This window comes from Cibotium barometz, chromosome 29 (genome assembly GCF_041138505.1).
Source record: "Cibotium barometz isolate CiBa-2024 chromosome 29, ASM4113850v1, whole genome shotgun sequence".
Taxonomy (NCBI): domain Eukaryota; kingdom Viridiplantae; phylum Streptophyta; class Polypodiopsida; order Cyatheales; family Cibotiaceae; genus Cibotium; species Cibotium barometz.
The window spans coordinates 6,621,643-6,630,825 of record NC_141074.1 but is presented as its reverse complement, the minus strand read 5'-3'; positions in this window follow the sequence as shown (position 1 = coordinate 6,630,825).

The following is a 9,183-nucleotide window of genomic DNA, read 5'->3' as shown; positions in this document are numbered from 1 at the left end:
TTTATGATATTTTAATCTAGTAAAAATGATGGTTAATTATTTTTACCTTGATTATGAGTAAGAAAAATCATATTAGCTCATCCTAAATTGAAAGAGGGTTATGCTAACATTTTTAGAAATGAGGAATGGCTATTTTAGAATAATCAAGAGATTTATTCATAATTATGCTTATAATTATGATATGTATGCATAATTTAATTTTAGTCTAAAAGAAGAGTTCCTACTAATATTTCGATTACAAGTATTCATAGTAAAATAAAAAATTAAACATTCTCAGTAATTGCAACGAAGCTATGGTAAAATTTTCCAAAAAAAAAGATAAATCTTATTTTTATGCATAATTTTAATAAAGCAAAAAGAGGAATTCCTATTATATTCTACGTATAGATATTTTATGCTAAAAGAATGATTTTTATGGATGGACTGGAAAGGAATTATCTATGTGAGCTGGAATTTAAGATTGGATCTCGTTGGTTGACTAGTTGGTCTTCAATGGAGAGTCCGAATGATATTTTTGTAAAACAATGGACTAGATATTTTGGAGGAATATGATCAGTAATACTATGGTTTCATTAAAAGATTGCTTTAAAGACATCCGAATCTGTTAAAAAGGTAATTTCATATTGGGTGTATAAGTGGTGTGACTACCTTGAATTTTACTTGAAGCACCGGCTAGGGGGCCTGGGAACTAATTACTTGGTACCCAGGACAAAACATAACCAAATTTTTTTATAAAGGGATCCCACCAATACAGTGGTTGGGTGGTTGGCTAACCCATGAGCTGGTTGGGGTTAGGCTGGATCGGTGGATTCCCTGTGATACAGTCAAATACAATTTACGCTAGTTAGAAATAAGTCCCTAGAAGATTCTTGTTCTGTGGGAAAGAATCAGCGGGGCGGCACGGCTATGCCTCGCTTAAGGGGAAAAAAAGCGGTGATTTCTATGAACCAAGTGTAAGTCTCTTCCTTGATCTAGCCATGCGACCTACGGGTTTGGTTGGATCAGATTGGATAGTTAAGGCCTTGACACATTAGATAAATTTCTCGTTAGCGGAATCGCTCGTGCTTTCTGGGCGAGGGAAGTTTTTCCGATCTCAGTTTTAGAGGAACCGCCGGATTAGTCTCTTGTTTGGACATTCGTGGGCAAGGCCCCGAGTGGGAATCCTTGCCCTGTGTGAGAGGCTACTGCTTCTGTTGCCAGCACCCCGAAGGAGGCATTGTGGGAGAGGGCGGAGGTCTCACAAAGTACTCAGTTCTTCAGCTATCATGTTGCCAACTTTCTTGTTCTTGGGTCCCACGTCCTAATGACTAGAGACTCGTGATGCTGCTACCATGAAGCTACTTTGACATCTTCTAGTTGCGGAAATGCAAGCATGTTGTCTTTATATTCACTAGCCTACTTACAACACGTATCCAGAGTAGTCATTTTGGCTAACATTAGATAATCATGCATCTTATGATCTCAAACTCCTCTCCGAAAGCAGGGCAATAACTCATCAGTTAGCCTTTCCCTCACTTTACACCTTGAGTTTAGGTGCTTGAGTCGAGAAACATAACCCCGCATGGATTCATTTTCTTTTTGCTTGATGTTGTGGAGCTGAGCCACAAGACTCCATCTATCACCACTTCGAGCAAAGCTTGGTATGAACACATTCTTAAACCGAGTGAAATTGAGTTTATCCTCAGGCTTTAAGGTTCGATGCCATTGGTGGGCTTTCCCTTCTAAAGTTAAAGAAAAGGCATGTATCATGGTTACGTCATTCATTGGCCCACATGTTTCACATGTTGACTCAAAGATCTCTACGTGCTGGATCAGGCCCCCATCTCCTGAGAATTTCTACACGAGTGTTGAAATAATGTGGCTTTATCTGAGATGGTATGGATTCAAGGGCTGTGCCGAGTTCCCTAACCATTCCTCTACCCATTTTTGTGGGCCATATTTAATAAATCTTCCCTTGTGGCTATATTTAGATCTATGTGGGGATCTATTATTGGTCTCCCAGGAGCTGGGTCCGGGAAATTCCTCATCGCCTGGCTCTTCATCATCATTAGCGACCTCAGCCCGCCTTTGTTGAATTAAGAGTTCCATGCTCTACAAGAATGTGGTATTATTGATCATTTTGTTTATCTCCTCTCTTGTGTAAAGCCGATTCTCTCCTCTCGTAGATGCCCTAGGTAGATTGTCCACTTCTTCCTACAATTCCAAGTCTTTCTATGCCTTAGGCTCCTCATTTATGGGTTCTAGAGCCAGTATTCCTCCTTCTACCATTTCCATCCCCATGTTATCCGTGTCTTCTCTAGATGTTTCTATTTCCTGCCACGTGGGTGCTGTAATAGATTTAAATTACCAATTTCCCTCTATTGTGCCATCAGTCTTCGCGTATTGAGCTCTTGCCTTTGTAAGCTCTGATGCTCTACTTTTGCCATCTTTATGTCAACCTCTAATTCCTCAGATGTGGGAAAGAAGAATTAACTTGTCTTGGTAGCATTTTTTATAACATGCCCATCTTCAATAATAATATATGTCCATTTGATAATGAATTTATGGCCTTTTATGATGTAAAATCATCAATTTTAATAATCGAGTTATTTCCACTTGGAATCTCAAAAGTTTGAGCCCAAATTCAAAGTCTGCGTGTGATTTTACCCTAGTATAGGATTTTACAACACTCAATACAGACACCAGATCAAGCCTATACGTAACTTTTTAGCTATTTTGAGTTAAAATATGGTAAACTTTAGACCTTAATAAATGCATGACCAGGTGTTCAATTGATAAATGGTTTGCACCCCTATGACCAGGGAGAAACCTTGGACATTTTCACGAAAAACTTTTTCACACAGCTGCTGCCAACACTGACACGCATATCGAGACCGATGTCCCAAAAAGGGATCCCCCCCCAAAAAGATGTTCACATACTCGAGCGCCTGTACAATGGCCACGTAAGGATCAAAGGCCGACCACCCTAGCGTACGGTCCCCTTTGGCCGCCACGTGGACACCACAGAGCTTATTTGGAGATGGGCTAAAAAGGTCTTTCTAGGAGAGGGGCTGCAGAGGGCTCTTGGGTATAGTCCCGCACAAAGTGTCATGTACAGTCTCTGCACAGAGCATAAGGTACGGACAGCACAAGGTGTTGGGGTATTGACCATGGGGGGTGCTGGGGGTTTTATATAGGGACTGGAATGGGTACGGGTGCAAGGAAAGGGAAAAGGAGGCGAAGCATGGTGCAAAGGACAGTGTATGGTGAAAGTACACTAGTCTATGGCTACATGAGTCTAGGGAAAGAGATGGCTTCTGTACACGGGAAAAAAATGAGGTACGCATGTACCTTCCGGGTAAGTGGTGGCATGTCACCCTTGTGTTGAGTAGAGGGTGTTCTTGCTGCCCTCCCCCCTGCCCGCGTAGTGTGAATAGACTTAAGGGAGAACTCCCCTTCTCTCCCTCTAGGTGCAGCCTTTTGCCCCAAATTCCAGTTTAAGGACACCTTTCTCTCCCCCCCATTTGCGTTGACTTTAGTAAGGGCTCTTTGGCTCTTAGAGGTGGTTCCCACCTCAAAGTTTTATGCTCATAAAGTGAGCAAATGAACTATGATTCGTGATTCGACTAAAGAATTGAGTTCGTGGTGCCGTGGGCTACAAGAAGGTGGATAGAATGGCTTCTCTACGAAGATGCCAAAATAGAAGCATGCGTAACAATGACCCTCTAGAGGGAATGCCTTAGATGCGACCCTAACTCTCCCTTTGAGAGTCCCACAAGGAACTAATGGCTAGGTTAGCTTAATAATCATTAAAAAAGAGGTTTTTTGATTGACTTTTAATGTTAACATTAATTATGTAAGAAAGAAGTTACCACTTTTCCTTGTGCCTTGAAAATGCCAAAAATTCTTGTGAAATTGTTGTTTTCTTTAGAAAATGATGTTGTTTCTTGTATCCTATGGTTTAGTTAAGCAATTGTATTGTTATCTTGATTAAGTTAAAAGTACAAGTACATCTTCTCCCTGCCTTAATGCTAACCCTGTTTCCGTGCTATATAGCTGAGCGGCGACGTTAGCGAGGCCCGGAGTTGGCCCAAGGTATCCCTCTTACCATTGGGAAGATGAGATTCACCAGTTTAGGCTAGTATTATGATGCTCCCTAGTTCTGCGAGCCCAAGTTAGTGTGGTGAATAATCCCACCCTAGCATGTAGACATCCCTATGAGGAGCGGGAGAATCAAGTGATGAAGCCTGAGAGGGCGACAGGCCGACTTAAGTCGCCAGCTATACTGACGATGAGGTGTATGGTCCTATAGGGATTACCTAGTCTATAGATGCTAGAAGGATGAATTCTAGATCATCGGTATAATAAAGTGAAGGAATAAGAGAACCTGGATCTGGCTATGGATGGTTTTGAACATTGTATCTATTTGTTAAAAAATCCCTTGTTTGCTAGCATTGTTGTATCTTGTTAAAGGATGTTTAAACGAAACTGTGGAAAGTCATTAATTAAGGAACTTGTTTATTTATGTCGAACAATGTGGTAGGATTAATTAGAAAAAAAAATTGATGCATGAGTTGGATGGAAAGTGGGAGGATGGAATACCCTAAACGGCAACAACATCCTATGGACGGGTGGACCCAATTAGTCGGGTAGTGTTCCAATAAATTAATTGAAAGCTCTATGCTAGATAAATAGACCCTTGGGCAACCCTACTCTAGAGGATTAGGTCAGTAGCTATGCCTCACATAGACGGGAAAAAAGCGTTGTCTCTAGGAATATAGAATGGAGGTTGCCCAAATTAAGATCAATCACTCTATGGTGATTCAATTTTAAGAGCCGTTTAGGATACCACGCTCCCCCTACGGAATAGAACTAGGTCTTATCTATTAATCATATCCTTGCATCTTTACATGGTCAAGGTGTGGATGAGTAGGAAATTTTACTTAGTAGACTATCTTAAGGTTTCCCCCCTATTTAGGAAGGGGGGACCTTACAATTGGTATTAGAGCCGATCTTAGTTCCTAGGACTTGTTATTTACGGTTATTTTGGAATGTATGTTTTACCTAATGCTGATTGATAAAATACCTAATTAGAACAATTTGAATTGGTGATTGAATGATTTTAGGAAGAGGGAGATGCTTACTCGAGATTCTCAGTCTTCTAGTGCATCTTCCAGAGGGCTTGTCACTCTTCAAATTTTGAATTCTGTGATACGACGGTGCAGATACTCAAGAGGTTATCCCTCCCTCATCACTCTCGTATCCAGAGAGGGTGGGGTAGAGATCACTTTTGGAATCATTGGCCGAGATACTTTTTTATCCGAGTAGACCAAATTGGGAACCTCACCATCGATTTAAAGCGGGTCATTGGATCGAGAAGCTGAATATGTTAAAAAATTAAGAAGGATGTTGAGGTATGGATCAAAGCAATGGATAATTATTTCTCAGCTGTATGTACTAGAGTGGCAAACCAGTCCATTCTTTCATGATTTCGCCTCACCGGGGATGCTAAACTTTGGTGGAAGCAATGGTGCTGTGACAAGGGAGTCACCGAATACTCCCAAACATGGGATGACATCAAGCAAGTTGTGAAGGAGCGATATCTCCCTCCATCTCATGAATCTATAAAGATGAATGAGTTCTTTATCTTAAGCAACTCAATTTAACCCTGGAAGAATACTACTCTAAGTTCATCACTCTCCAGAAGTAAGCCCCATCCATGACTACCTTCTAGCAAGTGGCCCCCTTCTGCCAAGATTTGAATGAACCTTTGGACTCTTGCCTCGAAGCAATGAGGCCGAGCACATTGCAAGATGCTCTCATATGAGAAAATTCGCTTATGACAGAGCTAAAGTCTCTATTCTTCCCTATTTGTGTTGGCGACTACACCCTTGTCGAGAGCTCTACGGGAGGCACCGACAAACGATCTCTGATTGAGGAGCTTTCTTCGCGGGAGTAAAGCTATAGGGCAACTATATTATCCTATCGAACTAATTTTTTCGTGCCAAAAACGCGTTTCGGGCGCGTTAGGACCTCCGTTTTTCGAAAAGCAGGCGATTTTGAGCACTATGGGTAAGTCATCGATTCTCTACGTTAGCAGAACTCTGTTTTAAGAACTGCAGGAAGACAGATTGGTTGTGCAAACATTGTGTGTACTGCAAGGAGGTCAACAATCGCCATTGGAAAGTATGTATGCACATTGAGGTCACTGGTTGTGACATTTGAGTGTAGTACAGTACCGCTACAAAAAATACAACAGTTTGTGTAGGATAAACCGGAGTGCTATTTCTGGTAAATTTGTGTGTTTGGCAAGATGTCAAATGATGGCATAAACCAGATTGTTGTTGAGAAGCTTGACAAGAACAACTTCCATGCTTGGAGGTTCAGGTTGACAAATTTCCTGATGGGAAAGGGTTATTGGGACTACATAGAAGGTGAGCATGAAGAGGCACTGGGGAGAGATACCGAAGATCAATCCGACTGCTCTGAAAGAGTTCAAGGATTGGAACCAAGGAGCCAGAAAAAGTTATGTATTGGCTCTCTATCAATATACAGGACACCATGATTGGGCACATACAGGATGCCAAGTCCCCCAAGGAGGCATGGGACACCTTGGTAAAACTCTATGAAACGAATACCAAGGCACGAAAGATACAGTTCATACTATGGAGGAGAGTATGGAGGAGAGAAAGAGTATGGAGGAGAGTATGGAGGAGAGAAAGAGTATGCCTGTGAATGACTATGCATTGAAGATAAAGAGTATTGTGTAATCCCTTGCATCTATTGGCATTTCAGTAGATGATGATGATAAGGTGGAAGTCTGTCTACGTGGTCTCGGGCCACAATACAAGGCGTTCAAGATGTCTATTCAGACTCGGGAAAACATTCCCAATTTCACAGATTTGGTGTCTATGTTGATTATAGAAGCAAAGAGCTTGGGTGAAGACCAACAGTCTTCACAAAACAAAAACAGTTCAGAGCAACATGCCTTCTACACAAGTTCAAGAGGGAAGAGGACGAGGTAGAGGAGGCCGTGGATGCAGTCAGGAGGTGGCCAAATAGGTAATCAGAATTATGGCCAACAGCAGCAACAACAACAGTCCCAAAATTCACAATAACAATAACACGCAGGTGGAAGAGGCCAATCAGAGGTAGGGGGAGTCAAAGAGGTCGTGGAAATTGGCAAAGGCAGTATAACGATACACATGGATGCTTTTATTGTGGGCCTGGACATGTGTAGGCAGATTGTTATAAGAAGCGGGCTGACATGCAAAATGAAAAATTGCAGCAAAACAACTATGCATCCTCGAGCAGAAACAATGAGGATAATGAAAGGTTGTTTGTTATGCAGCATGTCGTTAAGGACATGTCTGAAAATGTTGAAGCAACACATAAAGATGATGTATGGTATGTTGATTCAGGTGCTTCGAACCACATGACAAGTCATGTGGGGAGTGGTTTAAGGAGATGAAAAACCTTGAAAGACCAGGTTTTGTGGAAACAGGGGATGACACTGCTCATCCAATTGCCCATGTTGGAGATGTGCCATTGTCTATGCAGGATGGCAAAGTGAAGTACCTTGTAGATATACTTCATGTTCTGAACATGACAAAGAATCTAGTTTCAGTTGGCCAGATGATTGAGCAGGTTTTGTAGGTTCGGTTTAAGCCTGATGGTTGTTATGTTGAAGACTTTAAAGACAAGTGCAGTTTGGTTGTTGCAAAAGGCAACAGAGTGGGCAGAATGTTTACATTGAATATAAACATGCCTGAAGTGAGTGCTGCGATGTTTGCAAATGGTTCAGGAATTGTTGTAGACACAGACATTTGGCATAAAAGAATTGGACATGTGAATGTGCAGAGAATGAAGTCTATGCAGACTAAAGGAATTGTGACAGAGCTGCCAAAGTTTAAAGTTGAAGGTATGTAGAAAATATATGAATCATGCCAATTTGGAAAGCAAACAAAGCATGTATTTCCACGTGACAGAAATGTGAGCAGAAATGCACTAGATGTTGTGCATTCAGATGTATGGGGTCCTACGAAGACCATGTCTATGGGAGGCTGCAGGTATTATGTGACATTTATTGATGACCACACAAGGAAAGTGTGGGTATAGTTCATGAAGGAGAAGGGTGAGGTGTTCACTCACTTTCAGAATTTCAGAGTTATGGTTGAAAAGCAAACAGGTAAATATGTAAAGTGCCTAAGGTCAGATGGAGGGGGAGAGTACTTCTCCAATGAGTTCTCTGAATTTTTTAAGAAGAATGGTATTCGGAGACAGTTTACATGCAGATACACTCCATAGCAAAATGGAGTTGCTGAGCGGGAAAACAAGCACATTGCTGAGATTGTGCGAGCATTGATGGGAGAGAAGAATATGCCGCATAGCTATTGGGGCTAAGGCTGTTTCTACAACAGTTTACATCATGAACAGGACTCCAACTACAACCATACATGATGTAACTCTGGAGGAGAGGTTTACTGGCAGAAAACTTGATTTGTCTCATCTGAAAGTCTTTGGATGCATTGCATATGTGCATGTGCCAGATGAGTTGAGAACTAAGCTGGATCCAAAAGCTGAAAAATGTGTGTTTATTGGGTATTCCCTTGAGCAAAAGGGATAACCCTGTTATACGTGAGTTGATGGTAAGCAGGTGTTATAACCCTGCTATACGTGAGTTGATGGTAAGCAGGGATGTTGTTTTTGATGAGATGAGCAGCTGGTATGCTGCTAAAAAAGAAGCTGTTGGGGCTGATGTGAGTGGAAATGTGTGGTTGCACAGAATGCAAGTCAGCAATCACACAGTCTTTGAGTGGACCAAGAGAGTCCTCACCTAGTGGTGCAGTTGATAGACCATGGAGTGGCAGCAAGCTGCGTCATAATACCAATCCTGAAAATGTGATTAGTACATCACATAAAGGCAAAGAGAAAGTGATTGAGCCCCTTAGTATGCCTGACATTTTTGCAGAGCATTCTCATGTTGATGGAGAGTCTAGTGGCTCAGAGATGAGCCATGATGAGGATCTTGGGATACCAGCTATGAGAACACCTGGTGTAAAGAAGGCTATGGAAGCCATGAATACAAAGCTATGAAGATCTGAGAGAGTGAAGAATCTTGTGGAGAGGTTTACCTATGATGGTTATGTGGCACATCACTACGCATACATGGAAAAAGTTGTACAGGTTGTAGAGCCCACATGC